At 43.3% G+C, this 17,561-nt stretch overlaps 1 protein-coding gene across 8 annotated transcripts in view; it reads right to left on the bottom strand.

Annotated features, from left to right (window-relative positions):
• Positions 1-17,561, bottom strand: part of rbfox3a (RNA binding fox-1 homolog 3a) — a 1,559,488-nt gene that overhangs the window by 1,067,039 nt on the left and 474,888 nt on the right. For all 8 annotated transcript variants that reach the window (XM_088000569.1, XM_088000570.1, XM_088000577.1 and 5 more), the window contains one exon: positions 5,661-5,708. The gene's annotated coding sequence lies outside the window, so the exon portion shown is untranslated. The remainder of the gene's footprint in view (positions 1-5,660; positions 5,709-17,561) is intronic.

Below are 17,561 nucleotides of genomic sequence, written 5' to 3'. Positions count from 1 at the left end.
TTTGCATGAATCCATCTTAAACACTCTCCCAATTCCTTAAAATTTTAATTCTACATGGTGCCTTTACATAGAATCACATCGTGCAGGTTCACATCACCTTTACTTTACAGTTTGGAGATGCCAAATCCTGGATTCAAAATATGTAGCTCCAATTAAGGTGAAATTGGACAATCTGGTGTGTTTGCTTGACTTGCAGGTTTTATTTATACAATTCAATCCTCTGCCCACATTAATATCCAGGCCAAAGACCTCCTTTCTTGCCACCATCTTTTTACTGTTCGCATCAGTGTCTATTCTATCAAGACCACAATTTCTAATACTTTGATCTGATTTAATCACCTTCCTGTACATGTCCAAAGCTGCTGGTTGGAGCTAGCCACAGAAAATTACATTCAACCAACGAAACAATTGTTGTATAATTTTCACTTATTTATAGCCATTCCTGACGAAGACCCATTCTAAAAAATCTAATGCTTCCCTTTATACTTGCAAAGTTTGAGGTGATTTTCTTAAGTAGTGAGCTTCTATATACTCTATTCAATAATTGTGATGTTAAACTGCAGTTAAATGGAGGCAATACAATGATGCCTCCTCAATGACTCCACGAATTCAAGGACCAGTACTTTGAACAATTGACAGAATGGAAAGATGCTACAAAAAACTAACCAGATGTGTATTTAAATTCACTGCTCAAATTGTATGAACTATTCATTTCTGCTCTTCCAAGCTATCTATTCCAATTTGTAAAACCTATCACATTCTAAAACTGATCTATTGGAGTTTTCTGAACTATTCAACCTTGTTCTTGAAAGCTGCTAACCTTACTCCCTATCCATCAATTAGCCTTTAGATTTCAAAGTATTCCAGTAGTACACACATCTAAACAGTTTAAAGTAGAACTGAAGTTGAAGCCTACCAAGTGACACAGATCTATCTCCTTCCAATACTACTGCAATACTGGCTCCTGTTACAGACATGACAGAGCTTTTACAGGACATTGGATGAGCAAGGATCCTAAATTAATGAGAATAAAAATGACAGCATCATCTGGACAGACAGTCATATTAGATGCAGACCAGTTGTCTATTCTGTACAAGCATACCACTATTTCCCTATTCCTTTTTTTGAAAATATAAAAGCAAATCTAAACCTAAAACTGGAGAAAAAAAAAGTAAATGGCTCCATTGAATGCATTGTAGTCCATGATTAATGTTTGATGTTGAAAAGCCAAAGATAGGGTCTAAAGAGAATGATGAGTCCCAGCAGACTCCACGTGTCTAACCAGTGCAGACAGCAATCAACAAAGCCAATACATTTTTGAACAACCACAATCATAATAGCAGAATGCAAGTTAGAAGAAGCTGGGATCAAATTGTGCAATGATCAGCCAACACCTTTTAAGTATAGTGCATGGTTTCACTCATTTAAGAGCAAGGGAAACTTTTAAATTCTCATTGTCACAGAAAAACCACAAGGCTTTTAGCACGGTGTCAATGCTTTAGAACCATATAGATAGAATGAATGAGTGAGTGGAAAATGTAAATCAGGCATATTGTTATCAATTACATTTTGAGTTTTGAACCAAAGAGTGAAAACCTCAGATCTTTAAAAGTGAAATGGCCTGGGATGAGTATTGAAGGCAGGTGGGGAATGGTGCTTGAAGACATTTCTGGATGAATAAAAGTAAGCTGGAAGAAATGCCATACCCCATACAAAATCCAATAAATTTGGCAGCAAATTAAACAGTAATTCGGTAATAATTCAGAATTTTATCAGAAATGTTATCCAAACTCTGAATATTTTACCTTTAGATCAGAACATCAAGAGATTTTAAACTGAAAGATTAAAACCAAAATGACTTCTCAAACAGAGTCTTAAATTGGAAGTAAAACCTGTCAGCACATTATTACATTGTATTGACAATAGACAATAGTCAATAGGTGCAGGAGTAGGCCATTCTGCCCCTCGAGCCTGCACCACCATTAAATATGATTATGGCTGATCATCCTTAATCAGTATCCTGTCCCTGCCTTATCTCCATAACCCTTGATTCCACTATCCTTGAGAGCTCTATCCAACTCTTCCTTAAATGAATCCAGACACTGGGCCTCCACTGCCCTCTGGGGCAGAGCATTCCACACGCCACCACTCTCTGGGTGAAGAAGTTTCTTCTCATCTTTGTCCTAAATGGTCTACCCCGTATTTTTAAGCTGTGTCCTCTGGTTCGACACTCACCCATCAGCGGAAACATGTTTCCTGCCTCCGGAGTGTCCAATCCTTTAATAATCTTATATGACTCAATCAGATCCCCTCTCAGTCTTCTAAACTCAAGGGTATACAAGTCCAGTCGCTCCAGTCTTTCCCGCCATAGTCCCGCCATTCCAGGAATTGACCTCGTGAACCTACGCTGCACTCCCTCAATAGCCAGAATGTCTTTCCTCAAATTTGGAGACCAGAACTGCACACAGTACTCCAGGTGTGGTCTCACCAGGGCCCTGTATAGCTGCAGAAGAACCTCTTTGCTTCGATACTCAATCCCTCTTGTTATGAAGGCCAGCATGCTATTAGCCTTCTTTACCAACTGCTGTACCTGCATGCTTACCTTCATTGACTGGTGTACAAGAACACCCAGATCTCTCTGTACTGCCCCTTTACCTAAATTGATTCCATTTAGGTAGTAATCTGCCTTCCTGTTCTTGCCACCAAAGTGGATAACCATACATTTATCCACATTAAACTGTATCTGCCATGCATCTGACCACTCACCTAACCTGTCCAGGTCACCCTGTAATCTCGTAACATCCTCCTCACATTTCACCCTGCCACCCAGCTTAGTATCATCAGAAAATTTGCTAATGTTATTACTAATACCATCTTCTATATCATTAACATATATTGTAAAAAGCTGCGGTCCCAGTACTGATCCCTGCGGTACCCCACTGGTCACTGCCTGCTATTCCGAAATGGAGCCGTTTATCACTACTCTTTGTTTCCTATTAGCCAACCAACTTTCAATCCAAGTTAGTACTTTGCCCCCAATACCATGCGCCCTAATTTTGCTCACTTCTCCTATGTGGGACTTTATCAAAAGCTTTCTGAAAGTCCAGGTACACTACATCTACTGGATCTCCTTCGTCCATCTTCAGAGTTACATCCTCAAAAAATTCCAGAAGATTAGTCAAGCATGATTTCCCCTTCATAAATCCATGCTGACTCTGACCAATCCTGTTACTACTACCCAGATGTGTCGTATTGGTGTTTACCAAAGACATCAGGTTTTAAGAGTGATTATCTAGTCAATATGTTAGGCTGTGAAATAAAGGTTTATATTTACATCCAAATAGGAACATCCTATTTCCAAATTGTCCCCTGAAACAGGGAAATATATTTTCTGGTTCTACTATACTTGTTTTCAGTGTCTTCAGACATTTGATTATGTGTCGAGTTTTCACAAATAATAAGACTTTGGGTACAAACATTTCACATTCACATTTGGATCATGGGCCAAATAGTGTAACTGCATACAAATTTCATTAAATCTTCAGAATTATCTCTGGCAATACAGGAATAATGTTGATAATTAAAACTATTACCTTTTGTACATGCTTTGTACAATCAGGTACTGAAATGTCCAAAAGGGAAGCAATCATTTCTTCCATTAAAATAATTATTTTCCGACCTAAAATTAGCACTAAATAACATATTTTAAAACTGACAGCCAAACAGAATAAAAGTATAACTTTTTTGTTTCAAATGAGCCTTCATGAAGAACACAGAGGTAGAACAGAATTCGCACCACCCCCACTTTCCCCAGTCTCGTCCTTTCTAATCCACACTTCCAGAACCTACCAGATGCATACTGAATAAAACCACAATGAAGAAATGGATACGTTTGCAAATGGCAAAAAAATAGTAAGTACTGTTTGCTTTATCATAAAATGGAAGATATACTTTCGATACAGAACATATGTTGAGAAAAAGCAGTCTTCAGATGTACATGGTTGGATGGTTTTTATTCAATCTTGATCTCCTTAAGTTCTTCAGAATATTACAAGATTGTAACACATTGAAGGGTTTAAGTTACAGGAGAAATCTCAAGAGTAAAGGCTGAGTGGTTTATAAATATCACCTAAACCTAGGAACATATTCCAGCCTTGACCCAGACCAGTATGAATATTTAATTGAATGTGATCCGTTTTACTGCTGTTCTTTATTTTGTTGGAACTAAAGTGGTGGCAAATTTCGACAAAAAGATGCGAATAACAGGAAAAATAAACTGAAAAAAAAACTGGACGTAACTTCACCATAATATTGTGAAAGTGTCATGATCTCACCATATTTTGGGGTTATTATTTAATTTATAACCGAAAGGTTCATATGAAAATATCAGACATGATTAATTTTCAGTTTTATCCAAAGCTTTAGCTTCATTGAATAGTTTTAATTTTGCTGATATACCAGCATTGCTGAAGAGTTACATGTACAGCATACAATTATATCAATATATATGCATTGGCAAAAAGTGACTCAAATTTGACTACCAAATCTTGAGCAATTTATGAAAAGTCTGAGAAAAAATCTCAATTATTGAATTCTTTATCAGATTTGATCAAAATGATATATTTTAAAAACAATGATAAATTAGCTAATGAAAGAGGGACATTCTCTCTTAAAGCATGTCCCTTCTAATAACTTATTTCTTACTTCTAAATAAATGAGCTACGAATCCCAGAGATTCCTACCATTGCACATATGAATTTACTATCATCTATCATCCAACCCCCCCACCCCACCTAGTTTTAACTCAGAGAAATCCATTTATTCCAATCCTATTCCATCAGAACTTATCTCTACCTTCTTATCTGTAATCGATTTGAATTCATCTCCGCCTCTATTTCTGGCTTAAGCCCTCTCCATCTGAACCTATTCAATATCAAATCCATTGGATGAAAAATAATACAGGGGAAATAAATTCATTTGGATTCAAAGAGAAAGAGTTAAGCCCATGCTACAACAGATATGAATAGAATTTCAATAAGTGGAAAGGAGATTCATGCAGAGTAAATGAAAATCTGAGGTATAGCAGAGGTTAACCTTATGAACTTGGTCAAGTATTGTCCTGCCTTTGATGTTCATTCCATTATCCGTCAACTCCCTCTAAGAACAATTGACTTTATTCTCAGACAGAATGACAATGTCAAACAGCACCAGTAAATACTGTAAATAAAATCTTGTTTCCATAGAAACTGGTAAAAATAGATTAAGTAGCTCATCTCTGACAAAGATATATATTAGCGAATTAACACTATCCCTCTCCAAAACATTTACTCTATTATTCTTTTATAACCGCAAGTCATGAATAAGATTTGCTTTTCAACAAAATAATAAATCAAAATGCTGCTCTTTTGCAATAAAAGCTGTCAGTGATTTACCGAATGCTAATTAACCAGAACATGCTGTTTCAAACACAACAACATTGTTTGTGCCTCAGGATAGAACATAGATTTTCTTTTTAAAAAGAACTATCCTGCTTAATAGCCACATTGTTAACCATTACTGGCAAGTTCCCAATAACATTCCAACACACTGCCCAGAAAACTCCACATTCACACTGTGAGAGACAGATTTCCCATGTAAATATTTAGTATTAGCATACTCACAGCAGGATTGTCTTTGTCCACACTCTAGTTTCACTCTGTCTTACAGTCCTACAAATCAGAAGCACATCAGTGAGAAGGCTGCCTACGCATAAACATCCTCCTAAGAAAAAAACCTTTGCTTATAGCAGTGTGAAAAAGAACACTTCTGTATGCTAAAATGTAATTACAGTCCATTACAGAGGGTACAATTACACATGTATCTAATTTACTACAATTATAATAACGTTTGCATGACAAATACATTTTCCAACCTCAGTTAAATGATAATAATGATTAGCGTCTGATGTGTCAAGAGACTGAATCCCAGACCCCCTTCCCAATGAAAACAGACCCCCCAAACCTCACAATCGCTAAATTAAAAGGTAACGTCCCAGTAGTACTAAAATGATTGGCGACATTTTCATTTTCTTCTCTGTGTTTTGTGTCTATTCCAGGCATATGTTGTCATTAATGTGCTGCTGTCAGTTCATCTGTGCTGAACACCACTGTCATACAAATTCACTTTTGCAATGATTTTCAGGTAAATGCCAAAATCTTTGAGCTGTGGATGTTCATTATTCTCTTGGAATTTCATGAAATTTTAGGCAATTTCCATTTTATTAAAAACTATCTGCAAGAAACATGTGAAACCAAAACAACTTCTGTGTATTAAAAATAGCTTTCAGCAACCTGTTTCCTCAAATGAAGTATTCAAATTGATTATTGTTTCAATACTCATTTCATCCAAATATGTATTAAAGTGTAGCATGACCTGGAATTTGTTTTGAATGGAGTGTCAGAATAAGTCAAGAAGAGAAAAAGCTGTTATTATTGTCTGAGGAAAATGACTCGAGTTCAGCGAAGCAACCGGATTGAGTCTAAACCCAGTGAAACTGGATTAAAGATGCAGAGCAAGTCTTGAGGGTTGCACTATATTTTCAGGTCTGTGAAACAGTTCTCCATGGAAAACTGATAAAATAACTTGGGATTATTTAGCTAGTTTTAAATCTGAAGTGCAAAATATTAAATAAACTATTCCACAAGATTTAGACTCTATATTGCAATTGTAGCAAACTTCTTTCAGAGTGCTGAGCATTTATTGGATAAACTAATCACTCTGGAAATTAAACACAGCTTATCTAAATGCTTTGAGAGTGTCCAGAATAGTTGACTTGCAGCCAGAGAGAATGCCCAAAGTCCTGCTATAAAGTGATCTGTGATTAATACAGTATTCGTACAAACTTACTTTACCTAATAGAATAAGTCTGATTCCAAGAATTGGAAAGAGGAAGAACTATAAAAAGTGGAGCAATTACTAATTAGAGAATTGGAATCAAACCGAGGAGCTATAATTAGGAAAGAAATAAATGAATACAAGCTGCAATGGAATGGAGTGAGTCTGAAATATACAAATAGAGAATCTCAGCTGGAACAAGTGACAGCTTCAAATGGACTGACCCTGGATTCGAAAAACAGAGTTAACTTTGTTGAGCAAAGAAAAGTGATGGGAGCTTTAAGTGTTTGGATTTGAATTGCTCGAACAAGAACCTTCTGCAAAGTTACTTTCATCTTTGTTAGTATTAGTTTATTTTTTAAAATTATCATAATGACAGCAGCAATGATTTTGCCTCTTAATTATGACTTAATTAATGCTCAACTAAAAATATGTAAATTAAACAACTCTTCTTTAACTGATAATTTAACACAGGTTAATTTTATATTTTGTTGGAACTTGAGATTTATTATTCGTGGACGATACTTTAAGTCAGCTGTGATCTATATGATCATATACACAAAGTCCCCAGGTGACAAAAGAGTTCTATTTTCCCCGCTGCTTGTAAGCTGAATTTGTGTGTAAATTAGAACAGAAACCGGCTAGTTAGTCCGCCTGTTCATTTGAACAAAACATTGTATATAACTCATATTTTTCAAAATATTTTTTAAAAAATGAGAAGCTGGAGGTCAGTTTGTAAGTACGGGATGTTCGTGAGTCGGACGTTGGTAACCCGGGGACTTCCTGTATAGCAACAAGGATCTCTCATGTATGACCATGAACCTGCTTCTTTTTCCAAGACATTTTTCAACACTGTGGGAAACTCTCATTTGCTGCAGAGTTTAAAGCAACTGGTGGAGTGAAGGGGATTCATCCTCTTTTGTATTTTATTCATGCACAGTGTAACTTCTTCAACGACTGAATAAATGTGACACCAGTAAATGGTGTGTTTTCTCTCCATTCATTACTGTTGCTTTTCTCAGGTATTTTTACTACTTTTATTTTCAGCTAGCCTTTCTCGTTTATATGTGAAACCACTGCAAGGCATTTTGTTCCTTTTGTTCTCCTTCCCACCTATGCTGTGCATCCTCCATTAAGTATCTTCACTAAACGCAAGAGAAAGACATATATTTGTAAGAGATGGAAAATGCAGATGCAGACAGGACCTTAACAAAGTTTTTATACAGTGTGCTGGATAATTAACTTGCACTGAAAATGGAACCTCTTTAAACATAAATATCCCACTTAAACAGTATAATGTCAGGTGAAGGGCTCGTTTAACCCTGTTGACTGACATTCCTATTCAAATATGCTCCAAACATCAACCAGGACAATTTTCACTGACCGCAATCACTGACAAGCATGTAGTACCATGAACAGGCCAGCAGAGAGCAGCGTCTTTCTTTTTTAAAATAATCTCAACCAAGACTCCTGATGGGCATGAAAAACAACAGCAATGTGGCAATCAAATTCTAGATAGTGTATGCACTCTGCAAGGGTGTCAGTTTAACATCTGTCAGCAAAGACCGACAGAGGATTGCCATAAAACATTGTTAAGCACTGGCAATGTTTAGAAAATAATGCAACACATATCATTTCCTCGAAAATTATTTCTCTGCAATTACCTTCTTCTGAAACATTTCTGATATGAACCAGCTGCCTGATCAAAGGATAAAGAAATGCAGTAAATAAGAGCAAGCAATCTGTGGGATAATAAACCTCTGAAGTTGAACATTCGAGTTTCTGATACAACAAGACCTGTACTAACAAATTGAGTGTGATCATTATCCATGCCAAAAAAATGAAAACTGCATAATGCGGGAATGCTGTTCAACAAAAGCGTTTTGTACTTTTAATGCATTAGATCTCAATTATTGTGGAGACATTTTCATTTGAAAATGCTATACAAAGTCCAGTGTTGTTTTGAACAGAGAGACAAAATTAAGTGCACTTCCCAAATCAAGCAAGACTCGAAGCCAGTGTGTATGTTGAGGATGTGGAGCTGTTAATGTGAAGAGGTCAGAGCAGGGTTCACGTTGGAAAGTAAGAAGTGAAAAATAGAAAAACGTCATTTGGGTTAACATCAGAAAGAGCAGATATGTTGTTTCTTGACTGCAATAACAGTAAACCGGACAGTGCAGTGCTCTCAAAGCGGACAGTGCAGTTCTCTCAAACCAGACAGTGAATTACTCACAAACCAGAGAGTGCAGTGCTCTCAAACCAGACAGTGCAGTGTTCTCAAACAGAAAAGTGCAGTACTCTCAAACAGAAAAGTGCAGTACTCTCAAACCGGACAGTGAGGTGCACTCAAACCAGACAGTGCAGTGCTCTCAAACCAGACAGTGCAGTGCACTCAAACCAGACAGTGCAGTGCTCTCAAACCGGACAGTGCAGTGTTCTCAAACCAGACAGTGAATTACTCTCAAACCGGAGAGTGCAGTACTCTCACACCGAACAGTGCGGTGCTCTCAAACCGGACAGTGCAGTGCTCTCAAACCGGACAGTGCAGTGCCCTCAAACAGGAACGTGCCGTACTCTCAAACCCGACAGATCAGTGCTCTCAAACCGGACAGTGCATTACTCTCAAACCGGACAGTGCAGTGCTCTCAAACACGACAGATTAGTGCCCTCAAACCCGACAGATCAGAGCTCTCAAACCGGACAGTGCATTGCTCTCAAACCGGACAGTGCACTGCTCTCAAACCGGACAGTGCACTGCTCTCAAACCGGACAGTGCAGTGCTCTCAAACCGGACAGTGCACTGCTCTCAAACCGGACAGTGCACTGCTCTCAAACCGGACAGTGCACTGCTCTCAAACCGGACAGTGCAGTGCTCTCAAACCGGACAATGCAGTGCTCTCAAACCGGACAGTGCATTACTCTCAAACTGGACAGTGCATTACTCTCAAACCGGACAGTACAGTGCTCTCAAACCGGACAGTGCATTACTCTCAAACTGGACAATGCAGTGCTCTCAAACCTGACAGTGCATTACTTTCAAATCGGACAGTGCAGTGCTCTCAAACCAAATAGTGCAGTGCTCTCAAAATGGACTATGCAGTGCTCTCAAAACGGACTGTGCAGTACTCTCAAACCTGACAGTGCATTACTTTCAAACCGGACAATGCAGTGCTCTCAAACCGGACAGTACAGTGCTCTCAAACCGGACAGTGCATTACTCTGAAACCGGACAGTGCAGTGCTCTCAAACCCGACAGTGCAGTGCTCTCAAACCCGACAGTGCAGTGCTTTCAAACCCGACAGAGCAGTGCTCTCAAACCGGACAGATCAGTGCTCTCAAACCCGACAGATCAGTGCTCACAAACCCGACAGATCAGTGCTCACAAACTGGACAGTGCACTGCTCTCAAACCGGACAGTGCAGTGCTCTCAAACCGGACAGTGCAGTGCTCTCAAACCGGACAGTGCAGTGCTCTCAAACTGGACAGTGCATTACTCTCAAACTGGACAGTGCATTACTCTCAAACTGGACAGTGCAGTGCTCTAAAACCGGACAGTGCATTACTCTCAAACTGGACAGTGCATTACTCTCAAACCGGACAGTGCAGTGCTCTCAAATCAGACAGTGCAGTGCTCTCAAACCAGATAGTGCAGTGTTCTCAAACCGGACAGTGCAGTGCACTCAAACGAGACAGTGCAGTGCTCTCAAACATTACGGTGCATTACTCTCAAACCGGACAGTGCACTGCTCTCAAACCGGACTGTGCAGTACTCTCAAACCTGACAGTGCATTACTTTCAAACTGGACAGTGCAGTGCTCTCAAATCGGACAGTGCAGTGCCCTCAAACCGGCCAGTGCATTACTCTGAAACCGGACAGTGCAGTGCTCTCAAACCCAACAGTGCAGTGCTTTCAAACCCGACAGATCAGTGCTCTCAAACCCGACAGATCAGTGCTCTCAAACCGGACAGTGCACTGCTCTCAAACCGGACAGTGCACTGCTCTCAAACTGGACAGTGCAGTGCTCTCAAACCGGACAGTGCAGTGCTCTCAAACTGGACAGTGCATTACTCTCAAACTGGACAGTGCATTACTCTCAAACTGGACAGTGCAGTGCTCTCAAACCGGACAGTGCATTACTCTCAAACCGGACAGTGCAGTGCTCTCAAAACGGACAGTGCAGTGCTCTCAAAACGGACAGTGCAGTGCTCTCAAACTGGACAGTGCATTACTCTCAAACCGGACAGTGCAGTGCACTCAAACCAGAGAGTGCAGTGCTCTCAAACATTACGGTGCATTACTCTCAAACCGGACAGTGTAGTGCACTCAAACCGGACAGCGCAGTGCTCTCAAACCGGACGGCGCAGTACTCTCAAACTAGACTGTGCAGTGCTCTCAAACCAGACTGTGCAGTGCTCTCAAACCAGACTGTGCATTACTCTCCAAACAAACAGTGCAGTGCTCTCAAACCGGACTGTGCAGTGCTCTCAAACTGGACAGTGCAGTGCTCTCAAACCAGACTGTGCAGTGCTCTCAAACTAGACTGTGCAGTGCTCTCAAACTAGACTGTGCAGTGCTCTCAAACCGGACTGTGCATTACTTTCAAACCAGACAGTGCATTACTCTCCAAACAAACAGTGCAGTGCTCTCAAACTGGACAGTGCAGTGCTCTCAAACCAGACTGTGCAGTGCTCTCAAACCAGACTGTGCAGTGCTCTCAAACTAGACTGTGCAGTGCTCTCAAACTAGACAGTGCAGTGCTCTCAAATCGGACAGTGCAGTGCTCTCAAACCAGACGATGCTGTGCTCTCAAACCAGACGGTGCAGTGTTCTCAAACCAGACGGTGCAGTGTTCTCAAACCAGACGGTGCAGTGCTCTCAAACCAGACGGTGCAGTGATCTCAAACCAGACGGTGCAGTGCTCTCAAACCAGACGGTGCAGTGATCTCAAACCAGACGGTGCAGTGCTCTCAAACCAGACAGTGCAGTGCTCTCAAACCAGACGGTGCTGTGCTCTCAAACCAGACGGTGCATTGCTCTCAAACCAGACGGTGCTGTGCTCTCAAACCAGACAGTGCAGTGCTCTCAAACCGGACAATACAGTTCTCTCAAACCAAACGGTGCAGTACTCTCAAACCATACAGTGCAATGCTCTCAAACATTACGGTGCATTACTCTCAAACCGGACAGTGCAGTGCACTCAAACCAGAGAGTGCAGTGCTCTCAAACATTACGGTGCATTACTCTCAAACCGGACAGTGCAGTGCACTCAAACCGGACAGCGCAGTGCTCTCAAACCGGACGGCGCAGTGCTCTCAAACCAGACTGTGCAGTGCTCTCAATCCAGACTGTGCAGTACTCTCAAACCAGACAGTGCAATGCTCTCAAACATTACGGTGCATTACTCTCAAACCGGACGGTGCAGTGCACTCAAACCAGACAGTGCAATGCTCTCAAACATTACGGTGCATTACTCTCAAACCGGACGGTGCAGTGCACTCAAACCAGAGAGTGCAGTGCTCTCAAACATTACGGTGCATTACTCTCAAACCGGACAGTGCAGTGCACTCAAACCAGACAGCGCAGTGCTCTCAAACCGGACGGCGCAGTACTCTCAAACCAGACTGTGCAGTGCTCTCAAACCAGACTGTGCAGTGCTCTCAAACCAGACAGTGCAGTGCTATCAAACCAGACTGTGCATTACTCTCAAACCAGACTGTGCATTACTCTCAAACCAGACTGTGCATTACTCTCCAAACAAACAGTGCAGTGCTCTCAAACTGGACAGTGCAGTGCTCTCAAACCAGACTGTGCAGTGCTCTCAAACTAGACTGTGCAGTGCTCTCAAACTAGACTGTGCAGTGCTCTCAAACCGGACTGTGCATTACTTTCAAACCAGACAGTGCATTACTCTCCAAACAAACAGTGCAGTGCTCTCAAACTGGACAGTGCAGTGCTCTCAAACCAGACTGTGCAGTGCTCTCAAACCAGACTGTGCAGTGCTCTCAAACTAGACTGTGCAGTGCTCTCAAACTAGACAGTGCAGTGCTCTCAAATCGGACAGTGCAGTGCTCTCAAACCAGACGATGCTGTGCTCTCAAACCAGACGGTGCAGTGTTCTCAAACCAGACGGTGCAGTGTTCTCAAACCAGACGATGCTGTGCTCTCAAACCAGACGGTGCAGTGATCTCAAACCAGACGGTGCAGTGCTCTCAAACCAGACGGTGCAGTACTCTCAAACCAGACTGTGCAGTGCTCTCAAACCAGACTGTGCAGTGCTCTCAAACCAGACAGTGCAGTGCTATCAAACCAGACTGTGCATTACTCTCAAACCAGACTGTGCATTACTCTCAAACCAGACTGTGCATTACTCTCCAAACAAACAGTGCAGTGCTCTCAAACTGGACAGTGCAGTGCTCTCAAACCAGACTGTGCAGTGCTCTCAAACTAGACTGTGCAGTGCTCTCAAACTAGACTGTGCAGTGCTCTCAAACCGGACTGTGCATTACTTTCAAACCAGACAGTGCATTACTCTCCAAACAAACAGTGCAGTGCTCTCAAACTGGACAGTGCAGTGCTCTCAAACCAGACTGTGCAGTGCTCTCAAACCAGACTGTGCAGTGCTCTCAAACTAGACTGTGCAGTGCTCTCAAACTAGACAGTGCAGTGCTCTCAAATCGGACAGTGCAGTGCTCTCAAACCAGACGATGCTGTGCTCTCAAACCAGACGGTGCAGTGTTCTCAAACCAGACGGTGCAGTGTTCTCAAACCAGACGATGCTGTGCTCTCAAACCAGACGGTGCAGTGATCTCAAACCAGACGGTGCAGTGCTCTCAAACCAGACGGTGCAGTGATCTCAAACCAGACGGTGCAGTGCTCTCAAACCAGACAGTGCAGTGCTCTCAAACCAGACGGTGCTGTGCTCTCAAACCAGACGGTGCATTGCTCTCAAACCAGACGGTGCTGTGCTCTCAAACCAGACAGTGCAGTGCTCTCAAACCGGACAATACAGTTCTCTCAAACCAAACGGTGCAGTACTCTCAAACCATACAGTGCAATGCTCTCAAACATTACGGTGCATTACTCTCAAACCGGACAGTGCAGTGCACTCAAACCAGAGAGTGCAGTGCTCTCAAACATTACGGTGCATTACTCTCAAACCGGACAGTGCAGTGCACTCAAACCGGACAGCGCAGTGCTCTCAAACCGGACGGCGCAGTGCTCTCAAACCTGACTGTGCAGTACTCTCAAACCAGACAGTGCAATGCTCTCAAACATTACGGTGCATTACTCTCAAACCGGACGGTGCAGTGCACTCAAACCAGACAGCGCAGTGCTCTCAAACCGGACGGCGCAGTACTCTCAAACCAGACTGTGCAGTGCTCTCAAACCAGACTGTGCAGTGCTCTCAAACCAGACAGTGCAGTGCTATCAAACCAGACTGTGCATTACTCTCAAACCAGACTGTGCATTACTCTCAAACCAGACTGTGCATTACTCTCAAACCAGACTGTGCATTACTCTCAAACCAGACTGTGCATTACTCTCCAAACAAACAGTGCAGTACTCTCAAACCGGACTGTGCAGTGCTCTCAAACTGGACAGTGCAGTGCTCTCAAACTAGACTGTGCAGTGCTCTCAAACCGGACTGTGCAGTGCTCTCAAACCGGACTGTGCAGTGCTCTCAAACCGGACTGTGCAGTGCTCTCAAACCAGAATGTGCAGTGCTCTCAAACCAGACTGTGCAGTGCTCTCAAACCAGACGATGCTGTGCTCTCAAACCAGACGGTGCAGTGTTCTCAAACCAGACGGTGCAGTGTTCTCAAACCAGACGGTGCAGTGTTCTCAAACCAGACTGTGCAGTGCTCTCAAACTGGACAGTGCAGTGCTCTCAAACCAGACGGTGCAGTGCTCTCAAACCAGACTGTGCAGTGCTCTCAAACCAAACTGTGCAGTGCTCTCAAACCAGACGATGCTGTGCTCTCAAACCAGACGGTGCAGTGTTCTCAAACCAGACGGTGCAGTGTTCTCAAACCAGACTGTGCAGTGCTCTCAAACTGGACAGTGCAGTGCTCTCAAACCAGACGGTGCAGTGCTCTCAAACCGGACAGTGCAGTGCTCTCAAACTGGACAGTGCAGTGCTCTCAAACCAGACAGTGCAGTGCTCTCAAACCAGACGGTGCTGTGCTCTCAAACCAGACGGTGCAGTGCTCTCAAACCGGACGGTGCAGTGTTCTCAAACCAGACGGTGCAGTGTTCTCAAACCAGACTGTGCAGTGCTCACAAACCAGACGGTGCAGTGCTCTCAAACCAGACGGTGCAGTGCTCTCAAACCAGACGGTGCAGTGCTCTCAAACCAGACAGTGCAGTGCTCTCAAACCAAACAGTGCAGTGCTCTCAAACCAAACAGTGCAGTGTTCTCAAACCAAACAGTGCAGTGCTCTCAAACCAAACAGTGCAGTGCTCTCAAACCAAACAGTGCAGTGTTCTCAAACCAAACAGTGCAGTGCTCTCAAACCAAACAGTGCAGTGCTCTCAAACTGGACAGTGCAGTGCTCTCAAACCAAACAGTGCAGTGCTCTCAAACCAAACAGTACATTGCTCTCAAACCGGACAGTGCAGTGCTCTCAAACCAAACAGTGCACTGCTCTCAAACCAAACAGTGCAGTGCTCTCAAACCGGACAGTGCAGTGCTCTCAAACCAGACGGTGCTGTGCTCTCAAACCAGACAGTGCAGTGCTCTCAAACCGGACGGTGCAGTGCTCTCAAACCGGACGGTGCAGTGCTCTCAAACCAAACAGTGCAGTGCTCTCAAACCAAACAGTGCAGTGCTCTCAAACCAAACAGTGCAGTGCTCTCAAACCAAACAGTGCAGTGCTCTCAAACCAGACGGTGCTGTGCTCTCAAACCAGACGGTGCTGTGCTCTCAAACCAGACAGTGCAGTGCTCTCAAACCGGACAGTGCAGTGCTCTCAAACTGGACAGTGCTGTGCTCTCAAACTAGACTGTGCAGTGCTCTCAAACCAGACTGTGCAGTGCTCTCAAACCAGACGGTGCAGTGCTCTCAAACCAGACGTTGCAGTGCTCTCAAACCAGACGGTGCAGTGCTCTCAAACCAAACAGTGCAGTGCTCTCAAACCGATCAGTGCAGTGCTTTCAAAACGGACAGTGCAGTGCACGCAAACCAGACAGTGCAGTACTCTCAAATCGGATTGTGCAGTGGCTCTCAAACGGACAGTGCAGTACTCTCAAATCGGACAGTACAGTGCTCTCAAGCCAGACTATGCAGTGCTCTCAAACCAGACAGTGCAGTACTCTCAAATCGGATTGTGCAGTGGCTCTCAAACGGACAGTGCAGTGTTCTCAAACATTACGGTGCATTACTCTCAAACCGGACAGTGCACTGCTCTCAAACCAGACAGTGCAGTGCTCTCAAACTGGACAATGCAGTGCTCTCAAACCGGACAATGCATTACTCTCAAACCAGACAGTGCATTACTCTCAAACTGGACAGTGCATTACTCTCAAACTGGACAGTGCATTACTCTCAAACTGGACAGTACAGTGCTCTCAAACCGGACAGTACAGTGCTCTCAAACCGGACAGTACAGTGCTCTCAAACCGGACAGTGCATTACTCTCAAACTGGACAATGCTGTGCTCTCAAACCTGACAGTGCATTACTTTCAAATCGGACAGTGCAGTGCTCTCAAATCGGACTGTGCAGTGCTCTCAAACCGGACTGTGCAGTGCTCTCAAACCGGACAGTGCAGTGCTCTCAAACCGGACAGTGCATTACTCTGAAACCGGACAGTGCAGTGCTCTCAAACCCGACAGTGCAGTGCTTTCAAACCCGACAGATCAGTGCTCTCAAACCCGACAGATCAGTGCTCTCAAACCGGACAGTGCACTGCTCTCAAACCGGACAGTGCAGTGCTCTCAAACCGGACAGTGAATTACTCTCAAACCGGACAGTGCAGAGCTCTCAAACCGGACAGTGCAGTGCTCTTAAACTGGACAGTGCATTACTCTCAAACCGGACAGTGCAGTGCTCTCAAACTGGACAGTGCATTACTCTCAAACTGGACAGTGCAGTGCTCTCAAACCGGACAGTGCAGTGCTCTCAAACCGGACAGTGCAGTGCTCTCAAACCAGATAGTGCAGTGCTCTCAAAACGGACAGTGCAGTGCTCTCAAAACGGACAGTGCAGTGCTCTCAAAACGGACAGTGCAGTGCTCTCAAAACAAACAGTGCATTACTCTCAAACCGGACAGTGCATTACTCTCAAACCGGACAGTGCAGTGCTCTCAAACCGGACAGTGCAGTGCTCTCAAACCGGACAGTGCATTACTCTCAAACTGGACAATGCAGTGCTCTCAAATCGGACAGTGCAGTGCTCTCAAAACGGACAGTGCATTACTTTCAAACCAGACAGTGCAGTACTCTCAAATCGGACAGTGCAGTGCTCTCAAATCGGACAGTGCAGTGCTCTCAAAACGGACAGCGCAGCACTGTCAAAACGGACAATACAGTTCTCTCAAACCTGACAGTGCATTACTCTCAAACCAGACAGTGCAATGCTCTCAAACATTACGGTGCATTACTCTCAAACCAGACAGTGCAGTGCACTCAAACCAGAGAGTGCAGTGCTCTCAAACCGGATAGTGCAGTACTCTCAAACCATACAGTGC

This window comes from Chiloscyllium plagiosum, unplaced genomic scaffold (assembly GCF_037043375.1).
Source record: "Chiloscyllium plagiosum isolate Xiang-an unplaced genomic scaffold, Cpla_swu_hap1 HiC_scaffold_25, whole genome shotgun sequence".
Classification (NCBI taxonomy): Eukaryota; Metazoa; Chordata; class Chondrichthyes; order Orectolobiformes; family Hemiscylliidae; genus Chiloscyllium; species Chiloscyllium plagiosum.
This window is presented reverse-complemented; position numbering and strand designations above follow the sequence as displayed.